This window comes from Galeopterus variegatus, unplaced genomic scaffold, assembly GCF_000696425.1.
Source record: "Galeopterus variegatus unplaced genomic scaffold, G_variegatus-3.0.2 Scaffold2491, whole genome shotgun sequence".
NCBI classification, from domain to species: Eukaryota; Metazoa; Chordata; class Mammalia; order Dermoptera; family Cynocephalidae; genus Galeopterus; species Galeopterus variegatus.
The window spans coordinates 162062-170836 of NW_007728602.1; the positions used below are offsets into that span (position 1 = coordinate 162062).

Consider the following 8775-nt stretch of genomic DNA (forward strand, 5'->3'; position numbering starts at 1 on the left):
TGACTGTAGGAAATATGTGACATATACTGATTGGCCCTGTCTTTGAAACAACACAGAAGAGTGATTGGATATTATACAAAATGCCTTTAGTAAGTCCTATTACTTTTCACAGGAATGTGGTTATTAACATAGACTTAGAACTAATAGATCTTCCTTAAAACAAGCAAGCCTTTATCTCTTTTCATAACTATGTCATTAAAATAGACCAAATAAAAGATAAAATTTTAAATATTCTATTATAAAATACTTGTCCAACGATCTGATTGTAGTGGATAAAATTCTTGGTCTTGGTTTCCTAACATTATGAAATATGCATTTCTTGTCCTATTTGAGACTATTTAGTTCTGCTACAGAGAAACAAATGTGATGGATGAAAACTCATAAGCTGTATAAAGTATAAGTAATTAGTAAGTAGAGCATGTGTGTTTATAAGGAAAGCTATAAAGGAGCAAGGGATAGATAATAGTCATGAGGCAGTATTTATACATGAGACACCTGGATACTAAATATGCATGAGATAAATCAGACACTAAATATACTAGAGACAAGTGGTGCCTTAATTCAGTCACCTACTGATGATATCCATTCTGGCCCCAGGTATCCTTTACCCAAGAAACACAAATAAAACCCATGGCTATTTGGAAGGCTTATGTGGTCTGGCATATTTGTCTCTCCTCTTCAATACAGTAGGGGCCTGTCATCGGCCCAGGGCACCTTTGTCTATCTGTGGACCTCCTGGCTCAAACTTGAACTCTGATCTTTATAACCACAGCATCAATGAAGAAGACTGATAGGGCAATGAGAAAGATAAGATATATGAACATTGTATAACCCATGATTCAGCTTCTGTGGTCCACCAGCTTGCACCCTTATCCAGTGTTAAATTACCCCATTTCTTTCCCCTTGCCACAGGTTGTGTATTTACATTGATTTAATAAACCATGCATCACCAGCATTTTAATTTGGTCTGAGTTTTTTGTGCTGTAGGAAAGCTTGCCTGTAGTGGATGTGGAGGCTTACCAAAGTGTCAGAGTAGCTTCCCACAGGACAGTGGAGAATCAAGAGTAGAAGCAGGGAAAACATTAAGGAGGCTAAAGCCAGTAATCTAAAGGAGAAATGATAGTCACTTACAGAGGGTGCCATCATGGAAGTATTGAGAATTGGTCAGTTTCTGTATATATTTTGAAGGCAAACCAAGAGAGTTTCTTTAAGAGTTGAATGCAAGTATGAAAAAGGACAAGGATAAAGTTATCAACTGAATAGGGTAGTTTTTTTTATGAAGGAAGGTTGGGAGGAGGAATATCAAGGGTTTTATTTTGGACATGTTAACCTTCAAATGTCTATTAAACATCCACCTGAAGAAAAAAGAAAATAGATAGTTGAATGCATGTCTGCAGTTTGGGAGAGAAACCTGGGCTGGAAATATAAAATTGGAAGTCATTGAGGTACAGATGGAATTTAAAGCCTGGGCCTGATGAGATCGTTAAGGGAGTGGGTGTAGAGAGAGAAGTAAAAACCTATCCCTATGCTGTCCACCATTAGGGGCTGGGGAGAAGAGATGAACTAGCAATAAATACAGCAACACTGGTAAGGTAGAACCAAGTGAAGAGAGAACATGTATAGCAAGGAGAAATTGTAAGGTCGATTTTATCAATGTTTCCAAAAGGTCAAGTAAAACGAAGACTACTAATTGGGCACTAGATGTAGCAAAATAGAGATTTTTTTTTTAAATTAGTTTATTTTCTGTCTTTTAGTAAAAAGGAAGTAACATGGGGATAGGCATTTCTTTTTATTTTTTGGTGCTATATCACCATGCCAAGCACAGTGTCTGAAACATAGTAGTCATTCAGTAAGTATTTATTGAATAAATGATGAATGAATTATCTAACTTTCCTGATGCTATCAACTAAGATCTTCCCTGACCGTACTACTAATCCTATAATAATCCTTCACTAGGGTAAAGACCTGAACATGCAGCAAAACTGCCACATCCTTGTAAGTAATACATTATAATTCTTTGGGCATTTAATCATGATACTTTAATTTTTTAAGATTTTAGAGTAAAGACTTTGGTTTCTTTTTAGGGGCAGCTTTCTCGTGGCTCTATGAAAGACTAGGGTATCTCCTAAATCTAATCTTGAGTACTGGAACGTGGCTATTTAAAAAGGTTGCTCTCACCCATGGGTCACAAAGTCCAATGCAATTAGAGGTGAGGTATCAATGAGTAATATTAAGTGCTTCACATAGCACATGCTGTGTGTCAGGCCCTGTTCTACACTTTTCATTCGTCAATCCATTTAATTCTAATAACAACCCTTGGAGCTAGGTACTATCATCATCATCATTATTATCATTGTACAATTGTATACATAAAGAAATGAAGGCTCAGAGACTACAGGTAACTTAACCCAAGTTCCCACAACTAGAAAATGATTGGTATAGGTTTGATCCAAAACTAAAGGTTTGGGCGTCTAATGATTGTGCTTAAACATTTCACCATTTTGCATCATTTTAATGGTATAAAGTTACAAAACAGAACATTTACATCTGAATTTCAAATTTTCTTTATTTTTAATTTTTCCACCCTAAGCAGAAAAATAATTCTTTACATCCAAAGAAAAATTTATGTAGGCCCACTTAGCAGTGCCAGATGTACAATTTTTTTTCAGGAGTTAAAAATATATTTTTTATGTAAAATATCTTTTTTCTACATGATATGGTGAAAAGTCAAATTTTAAAAAAAAGTCTAAATAAAACACATCAGCTTTCCATACTTGGACTACAAGTTTTGTACTTTTGCTATATCTGAATTGATATTACTATAATTGTTCCTCCTGAGTTATTTGATATCACCAATGACTCACATTCATCATTTTCATCATCATAAAATAATGAAGCTGATTAAACTTCACCACAAAAGCAAAACAAAAAAGTAGCTTTGCTCACTAGGTTCTATTTATAAGGTAATTTAAATTTAAAAAGCTTTCTCATGGAATCAACCCAAGTGTCCATCACCAGATGAATGGATTAAAAACTGTGATATATAATATATGTATGTGTATAAACACACACACACACACACACACACACACGTATAACATAATGCTATTCAATCTTAGAAAAGAAAAAAATCCTGTCATTTGTGACAACACAGATGAACCTGGAGAACGTTACACTAAGTGAAATGAGCCAAGCACAGAAGGACAAATACTGCATGATGTCAATTACACATGGAATCTAAAAGTAGAACTCATGGAAGTAGAATAGAATGGCGGTTTCCATAGAATGAAAGTGGGGTGTGGTGCAACGGGGAGATGCTCGTCAAAGGGTACAAGCTTTCAGTCAGGATGAATAAGTTCTGGAGATCTATAGTTCATAATAACTTATCCTACACTTGAAAATTGCTAAGAACAGATCTTAAATGTTCTTGCCACACAAAAACAGTTTGTGAGGTGATGGATGTGTTAATAAGCTTCATTTAATCATTCCGCAGTGGGTTCACTGCCTTCCGGCCTGTGCTCACCCTCTGTGCCTTCACCATCACAACTGAGCCAGTGCATGTCATCTTCCTCATCGCAAGAGCTTTCTTCAGGTTGGTGTCTGTATTGATTTCATCTCTTGTTTGGTTCCTTGCAAGAATCGTTATTGACTACAAACATGGACCAATACAAAAATACCCACTGATGTTTGGAGCGTTGATCCAAGAAACATTCTGGTTTGCATACTATAGACTTTTTTAGAAAGGCAACAAGGATTTGAAGAATATAAACCCAGATGAGACAGTACACTCTATGCTATTGCTGGCCTATGTTTCTGGCTTGGGCTTTGGTATTATATGTAGTATTTTCCTTTGTGAATACCCTATCTGACTCCTTGGGGCCAGGCACAGTGGGCATTCACAGAAATGCTCCTCACTTCTTCCTTAACTCAGCTTTCTGGATGTTGGTTATCATATTGCTGCACGTGTTCTGGGGCTTTGTATTTTTTGAGGGCTGTGAGAAGAAAATGTGGTACATCCTTCTTATAGTTCTCCTGACGCATCTGCTGGTGTCAGCCCAGACCTTCCTAAGTCCTCATTATTCAGTAAATCTGGTGTCACCATATATAATCGTGGTGCTCACTGGCATCTGGGCATTCTTTGTTGCTGGAGGCAGCTGCTGAAGCTGGAAACTCCACCAGCTCTGCCAAGACAAGAACTTCCTTCTTTGAAACCAGCACCTCCCAAACAATGGGCTGTGTCTTTAGAGAAAGAACAACTGTGCCTTTTTCTTAAAAAAATCTTTTTCTGGTGGAATTTAGAAACACGAAAACTATCTAGATATGAGTCCCACTCACATGGCTTTCATGCGACAGCTCTCTGAAAGGGATACTTCAGTGGTGCACATCCGTGCTGCATGTTTAAATCACCTGGGAAAACATAAAGACAACTGGTTCTGGGCTGCACCCTCCAGACTTAATTGGCCTGGGCATCTGGTAATTTTTAAAACTTCCCTGGTGATTCTGATGTGCAGTCAGGCTGAGAACTGTTGGTATCCAAATGGGAGCTTCCTGAGAATACCATAAGTGAGTGAGAATCTGGTGTCTGGTGTTTAGCTGTGTCTCCTAACTCAACTTGTGCTGAGTAAGTAAACATCTGAATGTCAAATCTTGGTTAGCCTTTGTCCTTTTAAGCTCTGAAATCACAAAAGGCTAAAGGGCTATCACCTCTTAAACTGTTTTCATGTGCTTCACTAGTATCGTCTTATGAGAACATGGTAGGCTGTGCTTCTAAATGCAATAATAAGTTACACTGACTTACTATGATAATTTAGCCCAAGTAAGATATTGATTAATAAGCTGAAGCTCTTCCATTCTAGATTTTGCTTTTTGAGACATTACATTGTTTTTGAGTATAGACTCAGTTTCTTTAAAGAAAAATGATTATTTTCTGACTTCCTTGGGAAGGTATTATAAAACCAGGAATGTTTGTGTGACTTCTATGAGTCTTTCCTCAGTTCAAAACTTTTCATGAACTCTGCCCTAAGGCCGTCGGCTGCAGTGTTTACTATCCTAGTACTAGTTGCAGGGTTAGTTGAGGTGAAGCCCGCTGTTTTATCTCTGACCAGCTGTGCAGGCAGCTGAGTGATGTGCTCTGGGGCAGGCTTCACTGGAGCTGGTGGAAGAGCAAACAAAAGCATGAGGAAAATGAGCCAAAAGGGTGATGCTGACACTTTTTACTTGCTTCTGTGATACTAAACAGCACTTTCACCCAAATGGTATAGTGTAAAATTAGAAATATATCTTAAACTGCCAAATTTCATGCTATTACATAATCCATATAATCTTTACGTCTAGTAAATGTCTCTGAGTTTTGATAGCAGGTACAGCATTCCCTTTATAGGAATACCCAAAGTGTTCAGCTTCTAAACAACTCTTTTTTGTTGTTTTGCTTTTGTTTTTGCTTTGTTTTTATGAGGAGGAAATGCCAGTGAATTGCGCCTTTACTGACTAGAAATTATTCACAGTTGTTATCTTTTGGGGAACTGATAGTGTGAAATGGAAATTTCCTATACATTGCTGTTATCTTTTGGGGAACTGATAGTGTGAAATGGAAATTTCCTATACATTGAAGTTATATCTCAGTGAATCCTCTATGTGTGGTAGAAAATCCAAAAGAAATAGAAGTGGCAGTGAGAGGGCTCAACAGTGACATGACAGGTGGATGAATTTGACAGTACTATGGTGGGAAAAAAAATAATGAACATGTTTAAAACAGACACACAGTTAGTTTTGGGCTAGCCACACATCATTCTAGAAATTAGAGCCTTACTCATGAACTAGACCTTTATTAATATCAATGAAACACTATCCTATGTTTAAAATATTAGAATATCTCAATCTAAAGATTCAAGAGGAGTAGTGCTTCTTAGCAAGGTGTAAACAGTAGATAAGCAATTATGGTTATTCTCCTAAAGTTTACTTTAGTACTAATGCCAGTGGTTTCACTAGAGTTTGCACTTTTATGCTTTATTCAAGATTTTCCTTAGACTACAAGAATCAAATAGAAGGGCTGGCCTGTGGCTCACTTGGGAGAGTGTGGTGCTGATAACACCAAAGCTGCGGGTTCAGATCCCTATATGGGGATGGCCAGTTAGCTCACTTGGGAGAGTGTGGTGCTGACAACACCAAGGCAAGGGTTAAGATCCCCTTACAAGTAATCTTTAAAAAAAAAAAAAAAAAAAAGAATCAAATACATAGAGGCTGAACAGTGAAATTTACCATGCAGAGTCAAGAGGAATGAGATACCTATCAAACTGTGATTTATTCTTATCAGAACATGGTGTTCTTTGAATAGAATAAGAAAATTATATAATTGGTTATTACTATTGACTTATAAATCTCTTAAGTGGATACTTTGATAAAATATTCACTGATCTTTCAATTTAGAAAATTTGAGTATATTCATATTAATCATATTTGAGCTCTGAGGATATTCTCTGTACACTAACAGCTTAATATTAAGAAGCTGGGATATTATAAACTCTCATTTATAAAAACTCAATAAGAAGAAAGTTTTCCTTAATGGTGAGACCATTGTCTTAGTTCAGGAAATTATTTTAAAATCTTTGGTTACAATGAGTAAAGAAACTTTGTAACCCTGGTTTCTCTTAGAATGTGAGTATTGCCATAGTCACCTTAGGCAATATAGTTTTGAATAGCCTTACTCATCTCGGGGAAGCCCAGAGGGAGGGTATAATCTTCCTCTGTTGCTGTGTATATATTGATACTATTTTTCTTTCTTTTTTTTTTTTTTTTTGCATTTGTTATCTATAATGAACTTTCTGAGCCCTGATAATATTTGGAGAGGAGGAAGTGGTGTTGGTTGATGTTATGTGTTTTCCTCCATGCAGGATTTTTCGGTTTGGAGGAAAAAGTGGACATAGTTCAAATTGACCTTGGAATTGTGAATATTGTTGCAGTGCTTGAATATATTGCCATATGAATGATAGAGATTGATTTCATTGTTCTCTAATATAAGCTGTATTTATTTATAATTCATTTGAAGTAGTATTCATAACTGGAAAAGTTTTGTTACCTCGATTCTGGCCTGCCTGACTGGCAATATGGTAGCAGTAGCTGCTTATAGAGCATCTTAATGAAAATATGGCTGAAATGAATTAATGATGGTATTTGCAGTCTGCACAGAAAATGGCTTGTTACAACTGTTAATATTTTTATTCTCAAGTGCGTTTCAGTGTTTACTGAGAGTGGCAGATTCACACAAGAAATGCTAGGTGTTCTTATCCATAGAGCGGATGCAACATAAGCAGTTGTGACAGAAGCTTCCTACCTGGTACTCTTCCCATTGGCCTCAACCCAGCCCCAAAGCAGGCATTAGCAGTCAGTGTAGGTCTGAGGGCAACACTGAAGCCTCGCTGGCTGAGCAGCCAGGGCGGCAGCCCTGTCATGGACATAGAGGCCAGAGGAAAACTTCACCCTTGAGGGTTCATTAATAAAAATCACTGGCAAATTTAGATGGGTATGAAGAAAAGGCATAACAAATTTTACTATTTAATGTGCTGGAAAGGGGTAAAGCATGAGGGAAATCACAAGAGAGTAATATCCCAATTTCCAAATGGAGTATAGAAGGTTATATATCAGTGTTCATAAGAGAGAGAGAGGTGGGGGGTGGTACAAGCCCCAGAACAATGGCCCGAGATCACATTTCTCTGAAGTTCTGAGGGTAGGCATCATCACAGGCGAAAGAAGGAACTCAGGAGTTAAGTAGAGACATCTTGTATGCAAATAAAAATGCTTCAGGTTATCTTATAGCTGCCCTCTGAAAGCTACTAGTCAAAAGAGGACTGCCTCAGAGGAAGCCTAGCTGTTTGCATTTACAGATGTAAATTTCTTTCCACACACACAAAAAATACAGCCCTTCTAGCCAATACTGTTTTTCCATCCTGAAATATATCAAAGAAACATATTTTGGGTTTGAAATATTTTGCTTTCCCACATGGGTGTAAGCGGCCTGCTTCCTGGGAAGAGTCCCTCAAGGGTTTTGGCTTTGCCAGCTTTTTCCTGCTCCCCCCACCTCATTCTTAACTTCAGGCAGACAAGGTAGACATCACACAAAACAATTTTAAAGTGCTTTGCTTAGAACATTTTGTTTATGATTGCAATGTTTACATTTCTCACTTAGGAGGCTTTACTTCATTCTATCAAATTTATTCTATTAGTGTCTACAAGAGGTGGGTAACTATATTAATATTTTATGCAAATTATAGTTATGTCATATAGACTTGCAATATCAGACCTTTTATTCAATACACAATGCAAGACTATTTCCAGACACGTATTTTTCAGTAAATAAAAAAACCGTTTGTCACTAAAGAACAAATCACTTTACGATGTTTACATGTATCAGATGTTTCTAGTTGTAAATATATGCAATGTCACTTATACCTTAATGAATATGGAGGAAAAGTAAAATGAAAACTCAAAAGCTTAAGATAGAGACCAGCATTAACTAGGCTGTTAAGCAGATGGAAGACCATGCTAATGACCCTCTGCCGATCTGACAACACATAGGTATTACACTTAGAAGGAATAATGTCCATTTTTAAAGGACTTCAGAACAAGAAAACGAACCATCCTTCGTGATTTTAAGACAAATCCTTTCCAAATTTTGGGCCTGTCAGAACTATTCCCAATTAACACTGCCAAGTAGATTTAGAGTTATCACTATGTTAGAAGAGACGTTTTCCCACCACGTTCGTAGTTTTAAGGTAGCGG

The 8775-nt window shown here is 37.0% G+C and overlaps 1 pseudogene; it reads left to right on the plus strand.

The window, feature by feature from the left end:
- The first annotated feature begins 3314 nt into the window (after window positions 1-3314).
- LOC103598036 lies at window positions 3315-4245 on the plus strand (annotated as a pseudogene).
- Window positions 4246-8775: the final 4530 nt, after the last annotated feature.